Consider the following 20,168-nt stretch of genomic DNA (forward strand, 5'->3'; position numbering starts at 1 on the left):
GAATGAAGAAATCCGTTTGACAAAATGTATGAAAGATGAGAGAAATATCACGACTTAGGTTAAAGAACTGCGATAAAAAAAAAAGAATATTTATGTGAATGGCATCTGACGATCCAAACACAACTTGACGAAGAAAAGAAGAAGAGGCGCTGGCGCTTTGAAAGAGGAATATTGAAAATGAGTGTGCCAAGTAAACGCGCAAGCACACTGAGTATTCAGAGAGTGTGTTTTTATGATGAAGTTTTATGTGGAATTCATCAGCAGCCTCGTTTATGTCGTCGTTAAAACGCTCATGTGTTATTTTATGGCAGTCGTATGGAAACTGTCCAGATCAAGTTCTGTGGAACTCAAAGCAGATCTCCAAATCTAAAGGTGTGCATCAGACTGGCGCGAGATGCGGACACCTCAGCTTCCCTTTTCCCTTTTTTTCCTCAGCTGGAACTTTAGTAGGCTATTATATTTAAGGGAAATAATTCAAACTTGTTCTTTTGTAAGTTTGACAAAGAGTTGTTAATATCAGCCAATGGAGATTTGACCTGCATGCCCTCCCCCTCCCCCAAAACCGAGTCCATCTGTCAACATATAAATAAAAATCAATGATCACCTTAGAAATAAGCAGCAGATTCATTTTCGGATAGACATTGATTGTGCTGGAATGATTGGCTATCTGTCTAGCAGGGTAAATGGGGGTTATGGGAGGTTACGCGCACAGGATCACTGAACAGAGGGATTTCATGGAAATATTTTTTTTGGCTTTTAAAAATCAAAAGTATATATCTGTATTTGTTTTTTCTCTTGAGGCTCCAGATTAATAATTGTAAGTTTTTATAAATAAAAAAAAAAAAAATTGGCCCTTTAATGACTTAGAAATGGTAAATCTTTAAGAATTTTAAGACTTTTTTTTAAGAATGGAAAATAATTAGAAGTGGAGGGAAACATGTAAGCTGGAAGGTTAAGCCACGACAAACAAAGACTGGCTTGCTGGAAAATCTAATTCACGGCACATGGAAAGCTTTAGAGGAATCCAATCAGTAAATACATCTAATTTTTTTTTTAAGTACTCAAGCTTTATAATATATCTGACATTGGAAAGAAACTGACAGACTTAATCCAGATCATAGAGAACATTATTTATGCTCTCTAATTTTATGGGAGAATGAAGGTTCAAATTTTGTGTGTATGGCTGAGCTGAGCGACGGACCTTTGTGGTTGTTGTTTAAACCTTAAAACTGCTTTATAGCCAATACTCAACCAACTCCAACCTTCTACGACCAAAATGCAACTCTTCTATCAAACCAGCGTTTCTCTGGATGCACTGAGCTTTAGCAATTTCTTCCATTTCCAAGATGAAGAAATGCAAGACGGAGAGTGTGAGTGTGAATGTGAAAATGATGAGATTATTAGAAAGAACCAAAGGGAATATGCTGATTTTCTTGTTTACTGACTTGGGTGTGATGGCTACTCATACACACACACACACACACACACACACACACACACACACACACACACACACTTGCAAACAGGGTCTCTGGATGTGATGGATCTTGCTATAAGTAAGATTGTGGGTTGGATTCGAGAACTCGCTGCTCTTAAAATGGCTTCGGCGCACAAGCCAATGACTCATGCAAATGGATGCCACATTAGCATTTCTCCAAATATTTACTTCTCCCAAATAATGTCATGTTGAACTCCCGACAGGGAGACCGCATGTGCAACGGGGACCAAAAAATATCCAGTGTTGACTAAAATGTCCTCTTGACAACATTACTTGACCATAATTATTCACCACGCTGCTTTCTTTTTTTTTAGATTTAAAGAAAACGGTTGAGGAAGAATGAGCTTGTAATGGGGTTCAACCTTGTCTCACATGACCATACACATCAATCCACAACCCCCCGCTGTTCCCCCGGGCAGGAGACAGGTTGCAGGGCTGTGGGAGGCCTGATTACAGGCCTGTCCCAAGTGGAGTGGGAGTGGGAGTGGGAGTGGGAGTGGGTGCCATTCTTATCCTTCTACCGCTTTTTTTATCTGCAGGATCTGAGTTGGTGGGGGGATGCATAGAAAGCAGGGCTAATCTGCGCTAAACAGGTTCCCAAGCTTGATCAGGGCTAATTACGGGGGGTTGTGGTTACAGACTGACCATTAAAAGGCAGGGGGGGGGGGGGGTCGACAAAATTATAGGTAAGGCAGTGAAAAGACTGGTTGGTTTCCTCTCAATAAAAGATTGACCTTAATGTAAAGGCCAGCAGTCAGCCCTTCACCTTGAGATGTGTGTGTCCACCTGGCCTTGGCTCCAGCTTTAGAGTAAGGTAGGCTTACCAAGCAGTGGGAAGCAGTGTTTTGTGTGTTTGACGTGGATATGCAGATGGGGTTAGCACAACTAATGGCTTTGGTCGACTTCCCATCTAACCATCCGCTTATCAAGTGTGTGTTTTGCTTTTTTTTTTGGTTAAAACAGCTGTGAGCTTCTGTGTGTGTGTGTGTGTGTGTGTGTGTGTGTGTGTGTGTGTGTGTGTGTGTGTGTGTGTGTGTTTGCATATAATAAAAATAATGATACATTTTATTTAAAGGCACCTTTCAAAGCACTCAAGGTCACCGTACAAAGCAGAGATAAAAACAATACATCGATAAAATTAACATAAAAAAGACAAGCTTACAGGATGTAGGGAATCATTGTGTAGAGGATTTATGAGACCGGATGGAGAATGATCAGACTGAATATGCCTGTTTGATTTGTTTTGAGATGAGATTTAAAAATGGAGAGAGAGAGAGAGAGTCAATATTACGGATGTGTTGTTGGAGGGAGTTCCTGAGGCAGGGGAGGGGGGGGCAGAGTGGCTGAAGGCCCTGGACCCCGGGATGGGGAGGTGCAGTGAGCTGAATGGAAGAAGAAGACCTGAGAGTGCGGGTGGGTGTGTTGATGTTGCAGTTGGAGTTGAGAGAGGTACAGAGGAGCGAGGTTGTGGATGGCCTTAATGCATATAAAAAGCAAGTGTGAGAGGCTACAAGACACTATAATGGATAGACTTCCCCGAGCCCGCTGTCTCTTTGTTCATCCCTCGTGGGCCACAGAGATGAAGGTGGCAGCCCTCCAGCTCCTGCTCATCCCCTTTCGACCTGCTCTTTATCTCTCTCTCACACACACACGGCTGAGACGTATAACCCACTGCTCTATTAGCTCAACAAACACCCCAGCTGGAATGACAAATCTGGAGGCAAGCTGACTTTTTTATTTTCTGTTAGGCCCCGAAACTACTGTGAGAATGTAAGCAATGTCTGCTAATACCACTGAGTGTCATACACATTATTTCATATTTATGGCTTCCCATACAGCTGTGTTTATGTTATCCCGCTGGTGTTGCGCTCTGTCCCGCTTTAATGCTGTAGTCGATGTCTGTGGCTCTGTTTCACTGTTGTAGGCCGTTGCGTTTAGCTAACAGGAACAAAAGGATGTGTTGGCACTCAACTTTCTGTGATTCCTTTGCCGTAGTAACTCTTCCTGATCTTGTTTCATGTTTCCCTGAAGAGATCAGTCGAGGATGATGATGTCAGTCTAAAGGAGGATTCTATTGTTGTGTATTGTTGCGCAATCTCCGGATGTTCAGCCGCTTTTCAGGAGTCATCTTGTGATGAAGAGCTGGTAATTGAGCATGCGTCACACCTTATGTTGTTATTTCAGTCTGTATTAGAGCAGCACACACTCCTTTTGTGGGGGGGGGGGGGGGGGGGGGGGTTGTATCTGACACTTCTCTGATGAGTTAAGCACCTCAAGGCTGAATCTTAACTATTCTTTTCACATTTAATTGTAGGTAATGTAAACCCCAGATTTTGACAAGTCAGAAGATTGGGTGAAATACAAAAAAAAATACCACTGGTTTGGCTGCATAGATTTTTATACATTTTTAAAAGTAACAGGCAGTCAGAGTTGATAGGAGGTAATGTATGCAACTGATATTGATAAGGAAGAAGTTTGCATGAAATACCAAGAATTATATTGCCGTTTTAGCAGCATTCATTTTACCCTTTTTTTAAAGCTCCCTACTGTCAGATATGAATTGTGGGTAATATAGGTCCAAAATCTGTCAGGGATAAAGACTGATAAATGTCCTTTCCCAGTTCTGTTATGAATCCAACAAGGTTGCCACAATCTAATTCAGTGGAGGATTCTGTTAAATGTCTACCCTTGATCTGATCCTTAAGCACCAAAACAGATATTTGGGGCTTTTTTGTAAAGATATTTTTTGGTCCATTTACTTTAGGCAGTCAAGAGAGTGACAAGGAATACTGCGAAGACAGTGGGGAAGACATGCAGCAAATGTCGAGGGGTCCGAACTGAAACCCAAAACGGCTTTCAGAGGACTAAGAGTGCACTATTTAAACGCTGAGCTAAACCAACATTTGTGTTTGATTTTTTTTTTTTGTCAGGGTTTTTCTAAATCAGGGGAATCCCATGAATAAGTCAAAAAGACACGGTTACTGACTAAACGTGGACATTTTTATATACTGAGAATAACTTCATAAATCACAGTGAGAGGAGCAGATCTACGGATGAGAGTGTTCAAAGTGATTTTTTTTTTCTGCATGCATTGTAACTGAAAGGGCAACAAAGAGGTCACATGCTGATAAATGAAGGAAACTGAAACATCATCTACTCCATGATTGTTTCCACGACCCCCATAGATATTCATTAGATCTTCATCATTGTGTGTATATACACACATAATTAATGCCCTTTAAGGTGGAAGCTATTAATATGTTAGTGTGTGAATTGTCTTGTGACAGAAACTATGTGTCTGCTTTTGCACATTTTGAATGCTATGGGTCGTATTTGCCCCTTCCTGCCCTCAGGCCCCCCGTGGGGAACATATCCGTGCGTGAGTGACAGTTTGAGCTATTCCACTGAAGTGACAGCGTGGGTTTGATTGGCCTGCCTGCTGAACTGATGGCTTCTGGATGCTGAGAGCTGCAGGCATATGTGAGGCCCAGCAGGAGCCCTGACAACATGAGAAATGGCCCCCACGCCGCACTCGGCGCCGAAACCTCACCACTTAGCCTCCCGTTCCCCGGGTGCTGAGGCTAAAGATGGAGGCCATGAATAGACGCAGCAAAATATCACCTCCTAGTGCTGCTTGAATGTGTATTTTGTTTGTGTGTGTTTGTGATACAGCTTTCAACTCAAGTGGCCGACCAGTCCTCCACTTGATACTCTGACCTTGACTTAAACGAGCAAGAGAAGAGTTAAAGGCCTTTAAGAGCAACAACCTGAAGGACGAGAAGAAACACAAAGAAAAGCAAGAAACAGAAACTGAGAAAGGTGGAAATAGAGAGAAAATTGAAACATGAAGCGAATATAACCTCAAAAGATCTCCCATCTGAACTCCCCTGTGGTTTCAAGTGCATTTCTAAGACGTCAAACCAGACAGTGTATAAAAGCACCCCAGCTTTCTAAACACGAGGAGGGGGAGTAACAAAGGGCATCGATTTTACAGTCAACTCCAGCCATCGCAACCTGCTGCCCCCTCCAATGGATCTGCAATCCTCCAGGGTCCAACGCACATAATAGAGTGCAGCTAGTGTGTAAACGTGGCGAGTGTAAACAGAAGAAGCGGTGATCCAGCTCTAATGGCTGTCTCTGCTCCAGCTCTTTGTTAGCAGTCGGGATTTTGACCTCCGCCTCTCCCGCACACCCTTTCTGCAGTGTTTTACAACCCTCTGTGCGCCCGATTAATTACAGTGGTTAGAAAATAATGTGCTAAGCTTCTAATCAATGCATATACAAACACAAGTAGAAATTATGTAAAAAAAAAAATACTGAAGAACCTTAAAGTATATACACACAAAAAGACAACAATCTTTCACAATAAAAGCTTCCCTACCAGAAATGTAAAAAAAAAAAAATCTGAGTAAATTTAAAAACACAGTGCACATAATAATATTAATCAAACTCTGAACTGGTCGACAACATCGAGGTTTGAGGCTCTGTGGAAAAAATATATTAGATGAAAATATCCATTGCATTACATAAATGATAGTTTACAGACCCACAAAGATACTCAGGACGCGGAACTCAGCTCTAAATTCCTCTGCCTCAACAACAAAGAAATGCACATAAATCAATTGATGAAATGCAATCACCAAGACATATGGTTTGCATTTTCTGTGCACACAAACACAAGATGCAAGCCTCACTATAAATAGTAAGCATTTTCTGTGTGACACACACACACACACACACACACACACACACACACACACACACAAACTGGCAGAGCGTGTGCTTACAAAACCCACTTTGGCAATTTATGACGCACATATATCAAAAAGGAACCACAAACTCTAATGCATAAATTCTGGCAGGCATTTTGTGTTCACACACACACACACACACACACACACACACACACACACACACACACACACAGAAGTGCACACATTAAAATGCAATTAACAGTATTTATTGTGTAATAGGCCAGCAGTGAGGACACACCAGCAATACATGTATAAATGACTTGATAACATGAACTGCAGATAGAGGATTAAAGTGGGCATTTTTGACGCGCAAACATAATTACAACTGAATCGTTAATAATGTGTACGAGCTGTAAACATTAAGACATCTCCTGCCATCTAAAGCCTCCTGTTTGGTTCAGATGTCTCATTCTTATGTGTTGATATTTTGCACTACAAAGGTGTGTGTAGTGCTGGCGTGTGTGTGTGTGTGTGTGTGTGTGTTAGCTTGCATCTCTGACAGAAATTGGCATTCTGGCGTCTTTTTGTCAGAGGAGAGAGCCTGTCTGGGAATGATGAGCTCTAATGATTTTATGAGAGTCTACATGATTAATGTTGGCACAGCGGTGTTCGTGAACAAACCTCTTTCTCTCTCTCTCTCTGTCTCTCTCTTAGTCGCTCTCTCTCTCTCTCTGCTCTTCATCCCTCCCACACCACCCTCTCTCCCCCATCTCAGAGGGACTCAGTGGGGATATCCAGTCTCAGCGTGTGCTGATTTCTACGGCGCTGGCTGCCGTTCGCCACATTAGTGTGTGACAATGGCTCTCTTTGAAGTGGGTTATTCTAGCTCGGCTCACAGCTCAGCGCGGTGTAAAAGACGTGCCAGCTTTCTGTGCAGACTGGGGCCAGCTATGAGCACACAGATAGACAGAAGGTAAAGACGGGCACGTGCACGCCCGCACAGACAAAGTAGCAGGGTCAACACAATACCTTTCACACCCACATTTTCTAAATAGGCTTTATATAAGCACTTCCGTCCCAGACAAAAGCCAAACTCCTCCTCGCATCTGCCTCAAAGCACAACACAGCCTGCACAGTTCTCCTATCACTTCATCAACAATCAACCTATCTTTCATCCATCCATCCATCCATCCATCCCTCCATGCGTCCTCTCCCTCTGTTTTTCTCCCATCCTCCTCTGTTCCCTCTGAAGGCCCAGTCCAATCTGAAAGCTTAGCTGAGCTCCGTCTCTCTCGGCTTATCTCCAAAAGCTGCCTCTTTCATTTGAGTAAATGCCTTCATTCCTGGCTCCTCTATGAGGAAGCTGATAAGGGATGTCTTTTATCCACCGCTGATAGGCTCCAGTGTGGGTGCTGGTGTGTATTTATACGCCTGCACAGCATATGCAAAAATTGTGTGAGAGATTAAAACTGAATCCTGCATGAATTTTTTTTCTAATACATTGTATTGTGAGACTTGTGAATAGTTTTTATTTTAAAACTAAGAGAAAAGCTGTTTTTTTTTCCAGGCTGTAAATCTGCATGATCTCATGCTGCTTGTCATTCAATGTGACATTTTTATGATTGCACATAATCACACAAGCCTGTTGCAGCCTTGCAGGTGTCTCTAATAGGAAGTGATTAAGTGGGACAAGCTAATCATCGGAGTGATTCCCTTATGTGTGTGTGTGTATGTGCATATACGTGATCAAGACGAGGCTGTCTGACGAATTGATTAGGGCTGCAGAGTGGATTTGTTGGAAGTGTTGAGGGATGCATTATGTCCAATCTAGTGATTGGTTTTTGATGCGACAAATGTCACAGCATCAATGAAGACGTTTGTGTGTTTTGATTGAGAGTCAATGTGTATTCTGTTGCATGTTTCTCCCTGAAACTCATTCTACTCGGGGGTTCTTTGCTCAGGTCTGATCATAGCCTGCTGTGTCTTGGACGAGACCACAATGTGATGCAGCAGGTTGAAGTAATTGTGTGTCTCTGATCTGGTTAAAATCTCTCTTCCTGTGATATTTTTTGGTTGAAGGAGTATCCCCCCCCCCCTACACTCTTGTTAACCCGTTAGAAGAAGACATAGCTTTTCCTCTTAGATGTGTTTTCCTTCGCTGCCCTGCCTGTTTGGAGTTCCTGCCCTCCCCTAAAGCATGAGCACTCTGCAATGGCTTCTCTCAGGGGACATATGAATAAATTTGTAAAGCTATTGGAGCCAGCGCAGGAAAAATACTCCTCAATGCTCCCTGCGGAGCTCCCAAACTCATTGACTTGGGGTTTGTTTGCTCGGGGCTGACAATTGTGTTCAAGCTGATCGAAGAGTCAATGAGAATGATGCATTAGCATTAACAGCTCTGCATCTATTAAAGCTGCTCGCTGTGGCTGAAGCCAGAGCCGACTTTGAAGGGATTTATCAAGCCACTTACAGAGGAGAGTAGATTGAATTCATTTGCTTACTAATGAGGAGGGATCGTACACTTCCCCAGCTACTCCTCCACCTGTTAAAACCATTTTCTCATTACGCGCAATCAAATCCAACGTTTGTTCTCCATTACAATCAAACCGTTTTTTGTCTCCTCATCAGACGCCTTTGTGCTTTTTCCTAGCTGATGTTTTTTTTATGGCTCATGTCGGAATGAGAGCTGCTTTTTGGGGTTTCTTTCGGTTGCAGAATGTGTGTCCTTTTTTGACAGTTGATCTGTGCCACCTCCCAATTGGGTGAAAAGAAAAAGACTGATTGCTGTTGTTTGGGGACTATCTAGAAACAAATGCAATTATCCTGGAACAAATCAAACCTCACTGCATCACAACACTACTCGGCTAAGCAGTGCCACAAGGTCCAAAGAAACTACAGGGTTGTATAGTTCAGCTGTAAGCCAGTTCAAATCACTTGTTGAGGTGCAGTCTGATGCAAAACACTCAAACGTAATCCAGTCCAATCAAATATTTGGGGCAGCTCTTTCTTTTCTTTGTCAGTCAACAAAATTGATTTTATTAGAGGTAATTGTTCCCTGTTTGATGTTCATGAGATCTTGATTAGCCCTTCTCTCCAGAGTGTTGTTGTGGAGAACAAGCTCCCCTGTTGCTAAGGCCAGATTAATTGTTAATCCTCTTTGTCTCTGCAGACAGCGGAGCAGACAGACTGGAGTGGGTTAACTGAGGCCTGCATAGTCACAGGTTATGCTGTGTTAGCCAAAGGTCAACAAAGCTGTAAATGATGTTGCTTTATTATGGGACATGATGTAAGGACTGATTCTGTACAGCCAGCAATATGCCTAATATACACTGAATATCAAGATCACATTTTATGATCTTTTCACTTCTGATGAAAACCATATTGGTGATAATCGAGGGATTTGATTGAGAACATTTGCTTTCACGTGAACTAAAAAAGACAGAAGGTAGCGAGACCTTTACTCACACTTTAAACATAAAGGTCATATTTTCATATGATTTCATTTCTTCTATCGTGGAAAATCATTTTAGTAAACATGTAAATGTTAAATGGTTAATGCAAGTCACTAATTAATAATACAAACACATATGGCACAAATGCTTGAAATAAAAAAATTAACAAAGAATTAGTTCTCAAAACACAAAAAATACAACACAGTGAACAGAAAATATTTTCATGTCATATTAAAACTGACAGAAATGTTGAAGAAACAGGGTACTGAATTCATTGATGAGCATTATTTGCTGTTACAGGATGAAGACTTTGGTTTTAGCGGGTCTCAAAACATGTTTTTTTTCTATCAGTGAGTTTGGTTTCAAGCTTGAACACAATGTTTTCTTCCAAACTAAGGACAGTAAGGACTGTTAGTCACAGATACATTTTGTCTGTGTGTGCGCGTCTGCATGCGTGCCTGCATGTGTGTGTTTGCTGTATTACCGGGGGTGAGTGGGAGTGAGTGGGAATTAGTTAGAAACACTGATGTTATGAACTTCTTTGCAAAAATCAGGATTTAACACGGCAAACCCACCCAGTCCTGAGGAAGCAGATTAGTTTTAAGAATTAAACTCCATATAATCTCTAATGAGGCTCCTTTTTATCTTTGATAGCTGCTAATTTATTTTACAGATTTAAAATGTACTAGAGAAATACTTAAGAAGTTAAGTTTCTAGGGACTTTAACCTAGATTGATTTGATTGCTTCATCAATTTTTGTAGCACTGTGTTAGTCCAAGAATAGCATATTAATACAACCAAATAAACCAAAAAAGCTATGTGAATTTTGGTTGTCTTCTTTAGTTATGCTTTTCATAATACTTAATGGTGTTTTTGAAGCTGGTTAAATTAAGAAAATAAATGTTCCCCTGCTGCCTTGCGAGTGAAGGAGATTGATTCTGCAGAAATAAAAACATGACACTTGTGCTGATTTGAGCAGCAGAAATTGCAGATTCGTGCAGTTCAGACGGCAGCAGTCCGTGGCTTACTACCTGCAGATGGGGAAGAAGTCCGTTAAATCAACATTTCAGATGATGAGGACTTAATCTAGTGTGAGTATGCACTTACATTACCGCCTGCTCACTTGGTGTTCGTCCATCCCAAATGACCCGAGAGCTTATTTTCTGTCTTTTCATTGGCTTGTCCCCAGCGTGCTCTCCTGTGATAAGTAGTAACGCTTTGGCGCTTGAGGACACTTCAGCAACTTTCAATCGAGATGAATCTGTCTTCGAGATGTGCCAAGGCCTCTGTCGATGCACCGCTGAAAGAACAAGAGGCAGAAAGAGAGGGCGGTTACAGAAACAGGCCATTTGTTGCTGCTGTCTCAGAGCTGTGGTTCCATTCCCACTCTGCAACCAGAGGGGACAGCTCACTACATCATTCAGCTGTTTGTTATTTTGTCTGAAGCGGGAGTTGGCCGAAGGGGAGAGATGTCTGTCTCTTTCTGCAGTCGCCTGAAGGTGAAACCCATGCATCACTCTGTCCAGTGTGTGTGTGTGTGTGTGCCTGTTTGCTTTTGCATGCATCTTATGCATCAATATGTGTGCATGAACAGGAGGCTTATCTTGAGCTCTCAGGTGTCTGAGGCTATTGTTCAGGCTGAGTGGACTCGATTGAATTCCTGTGATTCACTTTGGTGTTTCTTTGGTGGTTGACAACATCCGCCCATCTCCACCCTCCAGCTTCTCTATCAGTCTTATCTCCTCCTGTTCCTTGTGGTTACAGCAGTGCTCCTCGCCCCTTCCTAATCCGTAAGATTCCTCTGCTTTTACATCTCATTTAAGCCCTCATACTGATATGAAAAATCTTGCAGAGCTGAAACCAAGCTTGCAAGGGTTTTATGGGCTCTGTACTGCAAGGCGCGGTAGGAGATCCGTTTGCAATTCCCCCGTGCTCCCCAGTGAATCGCAGTGATCCGTGTTTCTGCTGTTTCTGTGACGGTTATTAAAAGCCAGGGGAAAGGTTACAGTAAATGCCACTCAGCTGATGGGCAGCTCAAGCTTGGCAGAAGCAAGCCTGGCAAAACTCCCCTCCCTTGCCTCTCTAACAGTCATTTCAACATACTTGTTTTTTCTCTCCCACAACACCCCCAATTCCTGCAGCATACCCCCTCTTCCTTTAAAAATCTTCCATCACTTTATGTCTACAAGCAGCGTTACCTGCTACAGATTTTCAATTAAGTAAGAAGCAAAATCAGACCCAAACCTAACTGAGTACCTGGGCTTGACAAATTGGACGTTTCCTCTGAATTCCCTCCTCCTCCTCCTCCTCCTCATCTCCAGTGCTGTCCCTCGGAGGCAGAACACCCTCCACCAACCCTCCCCCCTTCCCTTGTCATCACTTCTTCCAGACGCCCTGGGCACTTATCACAGAGGTCACGCACCTGTCGCCTGCTGTAAACAGGAAATGAATAATTCAGAAGTCGGTACTGGTTGACTGCAACAGCTGATGTTCTCTTAGTGACGAGCAAAGATTTATCCCAAGGAATCACGTTCTAATCCTCGGCTGGAATCACACTAATGAGAAACGCTCTCCGGAGAGTCTGAGGACCCACTCGGCGCCAGACTGCCTGTCCTTGACCTCTGTGGGTGATAAAGTTAGTTTGAAATGGCAAGCCTGCGTACTCGCACAGGAAACTTCTGCCACACACACTGCTTTGCCAGAGGGATTGTGCAGATACAGTCAAACCTCTTGCAATCATGATTTGGCCAACTGCAAACGAATGAGCATTCCTTTTGGCCTTATTTGCGCTCCCCTCCTCCCTGAGGTAACAGAGTACAAAGGGACCTGACCTACAACAGAAAGCCGGTTATATTTGCGAGAAATACCCAAGTAGCAGCTTTCGAGTCGGTAAGATGCTGGTTGGTGCTGCAGGGAAGGTAGAGTGATTGCTTTTTTCGCTCCTTATCGCCGCACCAGCAGGTGTCTAAGAAGTGCTGTACTGCGGCACTCTGAGGGGGATTCACAATTATAACACTCTGGCCACCATCGCACACCATCCCCTCCTCCACCCATCCATTTTTCCTGGCTTCTTGACTAACTCTTTTCCCATGAGTGAAATCAGGTATAGGCCAGGAGTAACTTCAGAATCCTGTTACAGCCGTACTTGTCCAAACACCTGCACGGCCTCTGATAAGAATCCTTATCAGCTCAGTCCTGTGTCTCCTCCACGCACCCAGGCAGTGCAGGAGGGCCATAAAGCTGGAGTGGATAGTGTTAAACAGCACCAAGGGTGGGCCTGTTGATTGTTTTTTAAACCACGTGTTGGAGAGGATTTGGGAGCACAAGGATGGAGGAAGCTGTGGCTGTGGAAAAAGGTGTTCAATCCTATGCTGAAGTTTTTCTATATTAAAAACGCGTTCCTGGTGTACAACTTGCAGTAGACTGCCTTAAATAAAGAATCATCCCTTTATGCTGCTCTACCATCTTTGCAATCACGCATGAGGCGTGAGAGGAAAACATCTGCATGCCAGCACTTTGGGAAGAGAGGGAACGATACGACAAAGGGCAGAGCTACTCTTCCTAAATGATTTTCAATTTGCGGCATGCAGCTGTTTTTTCTTTAGGGGAGCTTTTCCAGCAGGTTGTCCACTCTCTCTGCCTAAAAAAATGTCTCAGAATTGAATAGCTGATTTTCAAGCCGTCGCTGATTGGAGCCCCAGTTTTAGCCAACAATGGCACTTTTTTTTTTCACATGTTAAAATGTGTCGACTTTGTCTGAGCTTGTCGTCTGTTAGCAGGTGATTAGGTTGAGATGATAAGAGACCAAAAAACACACACACCTCCTTTCCATTTACAGGGCTCAATCTCTGCATGGATTTACACAAGTGCTGGGAACAGGCAGCATGTACCTGTGTACAAACATTGAGCAGTTTGTTCTTTGTGTTCGCTTGTTTCCTGACTCATTTCCCCTCCATTATTCCACCATTTTAGCTGCATATGCTGTACAGGGATGGGAAACCAAATGAGTCTAATGGATCCACAAGGCATGGCACCGCGACCCGTAAATGAAGTCCCACAGATGTGCTTCTGTAGATTAATCTTCACGCTCGTGGGCAATTATTCCAGCAGCGACGCTGTGGCATGAGGCTGATTTGAAACAATTACAGCCTAGGTCGGACAAAATTAGCTCATTCATTTTCCAAAGCCTCTGCTGATTGAGTGTGAGGCCATTTGAAAAAAAAAAAGGAACAAAGGGTAATTGATTTTTAACATTGGCACAACCTTCTGCCGACCTTTCAACCTTAGCATGGAGCTTTCAGGGTTAAATACATTTCTATAAATTGTATTGCTGATATTAGCCAGGGCTTTGTTATTGCTGATTAAAATGATCGTTGTAGTGTAACTGTTCTTTTTATTCTGGAAGTGTATTTTGCAAAAAGTAATTTATGCACTACAATTACGCCAACCTTCACAGCTTGGGGACTTTTATTACAACAGCGCTGTGGTTCTCTTGTTACTGCATTTCTGTTGCTCAAATAATATAAGAGCTGTCTCCCAATTCCCTTCTATGTGTTAAAAAGTGCAGAAGAAATGGCCCTGCAGCTAAGACTTAAAAAGAACAGGAAAGCTTCGTCTTTTTTTATAGCTGGAACACATTTCCATTAAGAAGTTTTAATTGGCCGTAGACACATGCCTGAAAGCGGGATTGAAATTAAGTGTGTAATAAGAATAGTCTAAAACAAAGAGAGGAGAAGAGACATCTGGTGAAAAGTAAACTCAGGTGGAATGGAAGCAGATCATCAGTAAGCGGGAGAAAAAAATCTGAAAGGTAATTTACTAGATCGCTGTGTACAACCATCTTACCAGGCGCTCTTTTGCATAACAATGACTGTAATAACACACAAGTGATGTACAGTACAATTCTCTCTGCGCGCATTTTGCAAGTGTCGTTTATATAAATAAAGGGAATGTTCTTGCCGGCGATACAGAAGCAGCTCAGAGAATAGTTGCAGCTGTGTAAATGAACCATTAATTGTAAAGAGCTTTTCTCCGCTCAGTGAGAGGACAGAATAGTTCCACTGCACAGCTTCAACTTCACTTTCATTTCACATCCGTCACAGCATCATAACCACCTTTATGTCCTCCTCTCAGCATCTGTGGGAGTGTTTTTCATCTCCCACTCCCCTCATCTCATCAATTGAGGAGTTAAAATTAGAAAGCATCCTCTGTCTTCGTTTTTTTTTCTCTCTCTCTCTCCTGTGAGGCTTTGAGGATCCAACTAGCCTGGCTCGGCCTGCATATCTAATCAATTTCTAATGAGATGTCACATTTGGCATGATGTCTGAGTGATGCTTGGTTGACCGGCCCGATATTTATTCATGTAAAAAACCATGTCGCGCTTAATGCCACTTCCCCAAATGACTCAATTTGCCAAGGAAATGGAGCTCATCTGAGTTCCTGTCAATCCTGCAGAATTCCTCCAACAGGCTTTTTACATACTTGTGGGCAAGGCTTTGAATTTCTTCTTTTTGCTTTCCATTCCAGTGACGATATTGAAAATTGAGACAGATGTTTAATCTGCGTTTTCATATTTCAGCTTTGATCATTTCCCATTTTTTTCAGCATCTGACTTAAAGAAGTTAATTTTGTTTTTACCTTGAGGGACAAGTCCAATAGTTGTCATTATCTCTCCAAAGCGAAGGGAGGTTTAGAGGAGATTAGGAAAAGAAATGTGTGGGTGACTTATTGAAGCCATTCACCCTCAGGCTTGAAAGCAAATAAAATACCAAGTTTATGTATCATTTTCCTGTTTTATTTTATTTCTTTGCCGTGTATCATGTTGCTAAAGTTCTTGTACAGCTGAGTAATGGCCGACCATCGGCTCCATCAGCATAGATAGAAGCATTTGATATTTCCCTTCTTCACCTCCGTTTTCCTGTTCGGTATCAGGACTCAGTGGTGTCTCTGTTGCCTGCCCGTGGCCCTCGCTGCCTCGTAGGGCTTCACAGTGGGAAAGCAGAGCAATTTGTTTCTGGATGGCTCCAGGCTTATCGTCTCTGCTTGACAGATGGGCCTCTCCTCTGCTCAGGTTGGGTTCTGTTGCAACGTGCTGCTCACTGCTCGCCTGACAGAACTCATTATAGACTCTAGCCAGGAGAAGGCGCATCTCCACGAGGTCCTGTTACCACCGTCAGACTATCGTGAGTCAGTACGGAGCCAAACGCTGTCAACTAAACATGATGTTCAAATCTTTGTTGTAGTTTGAGGTCAAATGTTTTGGAGGAATTCATTCAAAACTACCATCAAAAAGCATCTTTCTTTTACTTTCACGTCAGTATTATTGTCTTGTTTTCGGTCACACTAAATTCCTCTCTTGTTGTACTAGTCGTTCAATAATTGATGCCTAAACGTGTTGTTTTTCAATGCCAGTAACACAGGGAGGTTGATCTCTTCCTCTGAGCCGAAGGCTGTTTATCGATTTTATTTTAACTTCAATGTCAGGTCAAATGTTATTTATTGGCTGTAAAATAGACTCAATCTTTATCCACACTGTGATGAGCTGTCTGAGGACTGAAACTGCTTATGGATCTTCTGCACACTTATCTCGCTTCAATACTTCTTATTCAGAGGTGAGTCATTAATGAAGCCCTCGTACCACCTGAATTATGTCAATTTATTTCGTGCCGGCTGCCAGAGCAGAAGCCTGTCTGAGTACAGATTAGGTTTTAATGTTGACAGAGGGGGAAACTCATCAGATTCAGTGTCTGACTTTGTATAATTCCTACACAAGATGCATGCGAGAGAAAAGTTATGAAGTCATCTTCCCTTCCTGAGTGTCTATTTTCAGTGATGGGTCAAACTGTGCTTAGCCTTGCATATAATCAGGCCACATAGAGCAGCCTGCTACCTCCTGCTAACCAGGGAGAAGAAGGAAAAAGGAGGGCAGAACTACATGTGAGAGATTTAAAGAGCAGATTGGCTTAAAATAGGAAAGGAAGTATTGAGATTAAATACACTCCTAGTAAATAACTCTCCATAACCCCTATAAGCAATGGACTTGTAGTAGATGATACAATATTTGATCACTGCTCAATCTTCTCCAGTTACATGGACACAAACTGGAGATGACAAATAGACTCTTTGGATATCAAACAGGGTGAAGTTGGAGCTATGCTCTGCTCACATATTCCCAGAGCATATTTACAACACAAAGTGTATCTGCCTGCTGCACACATTGGAATACAAATGTGCACATGAAGGCATCACCTTCCACACTCCTGTGAATACATGTCTGTTGCAGTGGAACCAACATGGCATGCCGAGTGACCCAGAAAAGCTTCCAGGTAAAGTGAGGTAATGAGCGAGGATAAAATAAGAGCTTTTAAAACGCATGCTATTGTGAATAGTTTACGTTTCTGTGCTGAAATGTACTTGCAGGCATGTTAGGCTCTAACATTAACTTAAATCACGCAATTAATTTAACCACTTCAGGGTCTCATAAACCTAAATGCATAACGATGAAATCAGCTGGAAGGATACCGTGCCTCTTCTCATGTAACTGAACTAATCAAATTGGCTTAATTGAGGTCTAATTGAAGTTCTTCTATCTCTGCACTGTTTCATCTAATCAGTCAAGTAACATCCAATCTTAGATTCAGGTTTGCAGATTTTCATACTTGAAGGGGGGGGGGTGGAGAAGAGACACTGTGGAGGACTGGCTGAGGACGTCGAAAGCGTCAGTCTTTAATTAAAACTGATTGTGGTTAATGTTCTCCGTCCACACTGTAATGGTTCCCGTGGCGGCCCTCACACCACCTCTTGATCAGGGGCGGAAGCTAATTGGCTGTTAAGAGTCACTTTTCTTTATTTCTCTTTCCCTCCCTCCTTGTCCCTCTCTTGGTGGAGTTCATTCGGACGCTCTGAGGCAGTGCGATGTCTTTTCATGCCCTCGATTGGCTGTGAGACTCTAACACACCATGAGGAGAATTTACAATTTCCAGGCATGGCACATGTTGGAAAGCCATTTGTATGCATAGAATGTCTCAGGTTATTTCATACTTGGATTAGGAGAAAGGCTCTTTGTGTTTCCTTATTCTAAATCTGGTTCTATTTTTACGTGTCGTGAACTCTTCCTGCCCTGTGAGATCGAGTCCCATCAGCCATGGCTTGGACTTTGTATGGGCGACTGGGGGAATGGTGAAACAGTGTGGCAACAGTGTGTCAGATGCACAATATGCATCATGTTACGACTGAGTGTGCATGCCAGAGCCCCGACTGTGGTCCTTACATATGAGGAGCGTGCTGAACCTCATCAAAGGAAGATGCTGTAATGTGTTCTTGGCAGCTGACAAAAGAGCAGTCCACATGGTGCAGAGTAATTCTGCTGGCACTTAGTGCTCATCATTTCACCGGTCAGCAGTTTCCCTTGCAAATTTCTGTTCCACATGTTCAAACTGAGATGTATAGATATTCATTATCACAGCTGGATAATCAGATCAGAGGCCCGATGGTGAAGGTCTAAGTACCATTCTGAGTGTTACCCAGTAGGCAGTCATAGCTGAGCAGCAGAGACATGGTGCATAATGCCCTTAAACTCCACAAACATCAACAAAGACAAAAGAAAAAAAAACACAACACTAGAAACAGAGCCAATTCCATCTCTAGTGTGTTCTTTTCAAATTCTCCCACAAAAAGGATTTCATCATGTTTTTCTTTCTGACAGGCTTGATGGGAAACTGCATAATAAAAGTAGTTCTTTCTCTGCTGAGGGACTCAGAAGCAGGAGTAATTTTTGTTTTGTTATTTTACCTCAACAAGCCCCATTTTGTCTTTTTGTATGAACAGTAATCATGAGTGTCCTCAGGGGTCACAGGGTGCATACAGCAGCAGAACAGTATCCTTTTGTTTTCTGGGCCATGACGGTTTACTGGAGTCAATCATGGCTAACAATACCTGAAAAGGCCCACAGTTGTGAGTTATACTGTATGCAAGATAATGTGAATAAATACAATATATATATATCTATATATAGATATATATTTATATATAATACTTTTCTTATTAGGATGACTGAAGGAAATGTTTTGTGAGCGGAGGACGCTATCATTTCTTTGTGCTATTTAAAAAATTGTTGCAAATCACTGGGGGGCAAAAACATCTTTATGTCATGCCAATGTTATGATTCAGATTTAGCTAGCTTTAGGGGGGGGGAGCTTGGTTAGGAAATGGGAACAATCATGTCATGATTATAATAACACAATGTTGACTTGTGATTGCAAACAAGAAGCAAAAAGCCATTCACTTTTTAAAATCAGAGAAACTTTCACAGTTTTGTTATTGCCATAATCAAGAATACAACAATAAGCAAAACTATAAATCTCCCCTTTCATTGATCCATGCTTACTGCCCCTTACTCCATCTTCTTCTGGAATTTGTCTCTTGGGCATTAAAATGTTGTTTTGGAGAAATTCTGCTTTTGCTTTTCTAGGGAAGAGATTCCCTTTTTAAGCAGGTTCATCCAGAGCAAAATTATGGGCTGCCACTGAGAGTCCAGACAGCAACAGACAGAGGGAAAAAGAAGGTGGAGATCCATTCACCCAACCCCAAAGACCCCGCTGTGCCAGCATCCATCCCACATAATTACACTGGGACACAAATAGAAAGCCAGTTTCTCGCTCTCCTTTTTCTCCTTCCTGTGCCGCTCAGCAGTAGTTTGCAGGGAGATGCAGAGCGCGGGGGTGGAGCGGGGGTATTTAGATGTGAGAAAAGGCAATTTGTCAAAAACCTTAGGGAGCACTGGAGTGATGACAAGAGAATAACAGCAAAAGGACTAAAGGGTTGAACAGTTAATTCTGTGATAGCAGAAGAAGAATGAGGAGGAAAGGCTCAGTGTGTTTGCCTGCACATATTTGAATCCATTATTTTCTTGGATGAGCGAGAGGAAAATAATTGAAAAATGGATGTTTGAATTGTATGGCTCAGTAGCAGCACACAGACATACACACATCGGAGTAGACGCGATGTGACGGTGGCTGTTGTGTAACCAAGCCTAGTGAGTCATGAGAGGGAGGAATGCGTTGTTGTGATGGTTGGTGGAGGCCAGCCCAGGGAAGGATGGCAGAGACCATCACATCCGTAAGCAAAGTCATCTGGGAGAGTGAGGAAGAGGCTTGACATTTGTTTACAGGCCTCTACTCATCTGCCACTGGTTGTCTGGACCTCAGACCACAAGTGACGCCGCAAATAAAAAATAAATGTGAGCCTCAATACAGACGTGAGCCTGAACACAGAGAACGTACGTGTACACGGCTGCACACATTCAGAACAGGTACAGATGTGCAGACGTACAAACGCATGCAACATTAAATGAGTGGAATATGATGCAGTGTGAAAGAAGGAGGTTATCAGTGGCTGCTGGCTGAAATGAGACAGCCTGACTCACACACACACACACACACACACACACACACACACACATATAATTCCAGCTCACACACAATCCAGCACTAACACCAACAAATACAAAGGATGGTGCTTGAAGTC

At 42.7% G+C, this 20,168-nt stretch overlaps 3 protein-coding genes across 5 annotated transcripts in view; 2 read left to right on the forward strand and 1 right to left on the reverse strand.

Moving 5' to 3' along the window:
• znf385c (zinc finger protein 385C) overlaps window positions 1–20,168 on the forward strand; it is a 114,772-nt gene that overhangs the window by 69,106 nt on the left and 25,498 nt on the right. The window lies entirely within an intron of this gene.
• Window positions 1–20,168, reverse strand: part of LOC132995519 (SH3 and cysteine-rich domain-containing protein 2-like) — a 191,946-nt gene that overhangs the window by 18,870 nt on the left and 152,908 nt on the right. The gene's annotated exons all lie outside the window — the stretch shown is intronic.
• aclya (ATP citrate lyase a) overlaps window positions 1–20,168 on the forward strand; it is a 105,461-nt gene that overhangs the window by 13,743 nt on the left and 71,550 nt on the right. The gene's annotated exons all lie outside the window — the stretch shown is intronic.

The sequence above is a fragment of the Labrus mixtus genome, chromosome 20 (genome assembly GCF_963584025.1).
Source record: "Labrus mixtus chromosome 20, fLabMix1.1, whole genome shotgun sequence".
In the NCBI taxonomy this organism is placed as follows: domain Eukaryota; kingdom Metazoa; phylum Chordata; class Actinopteri; order Labriformes; family Labridae; genus Labrus; species Labrus mixtus.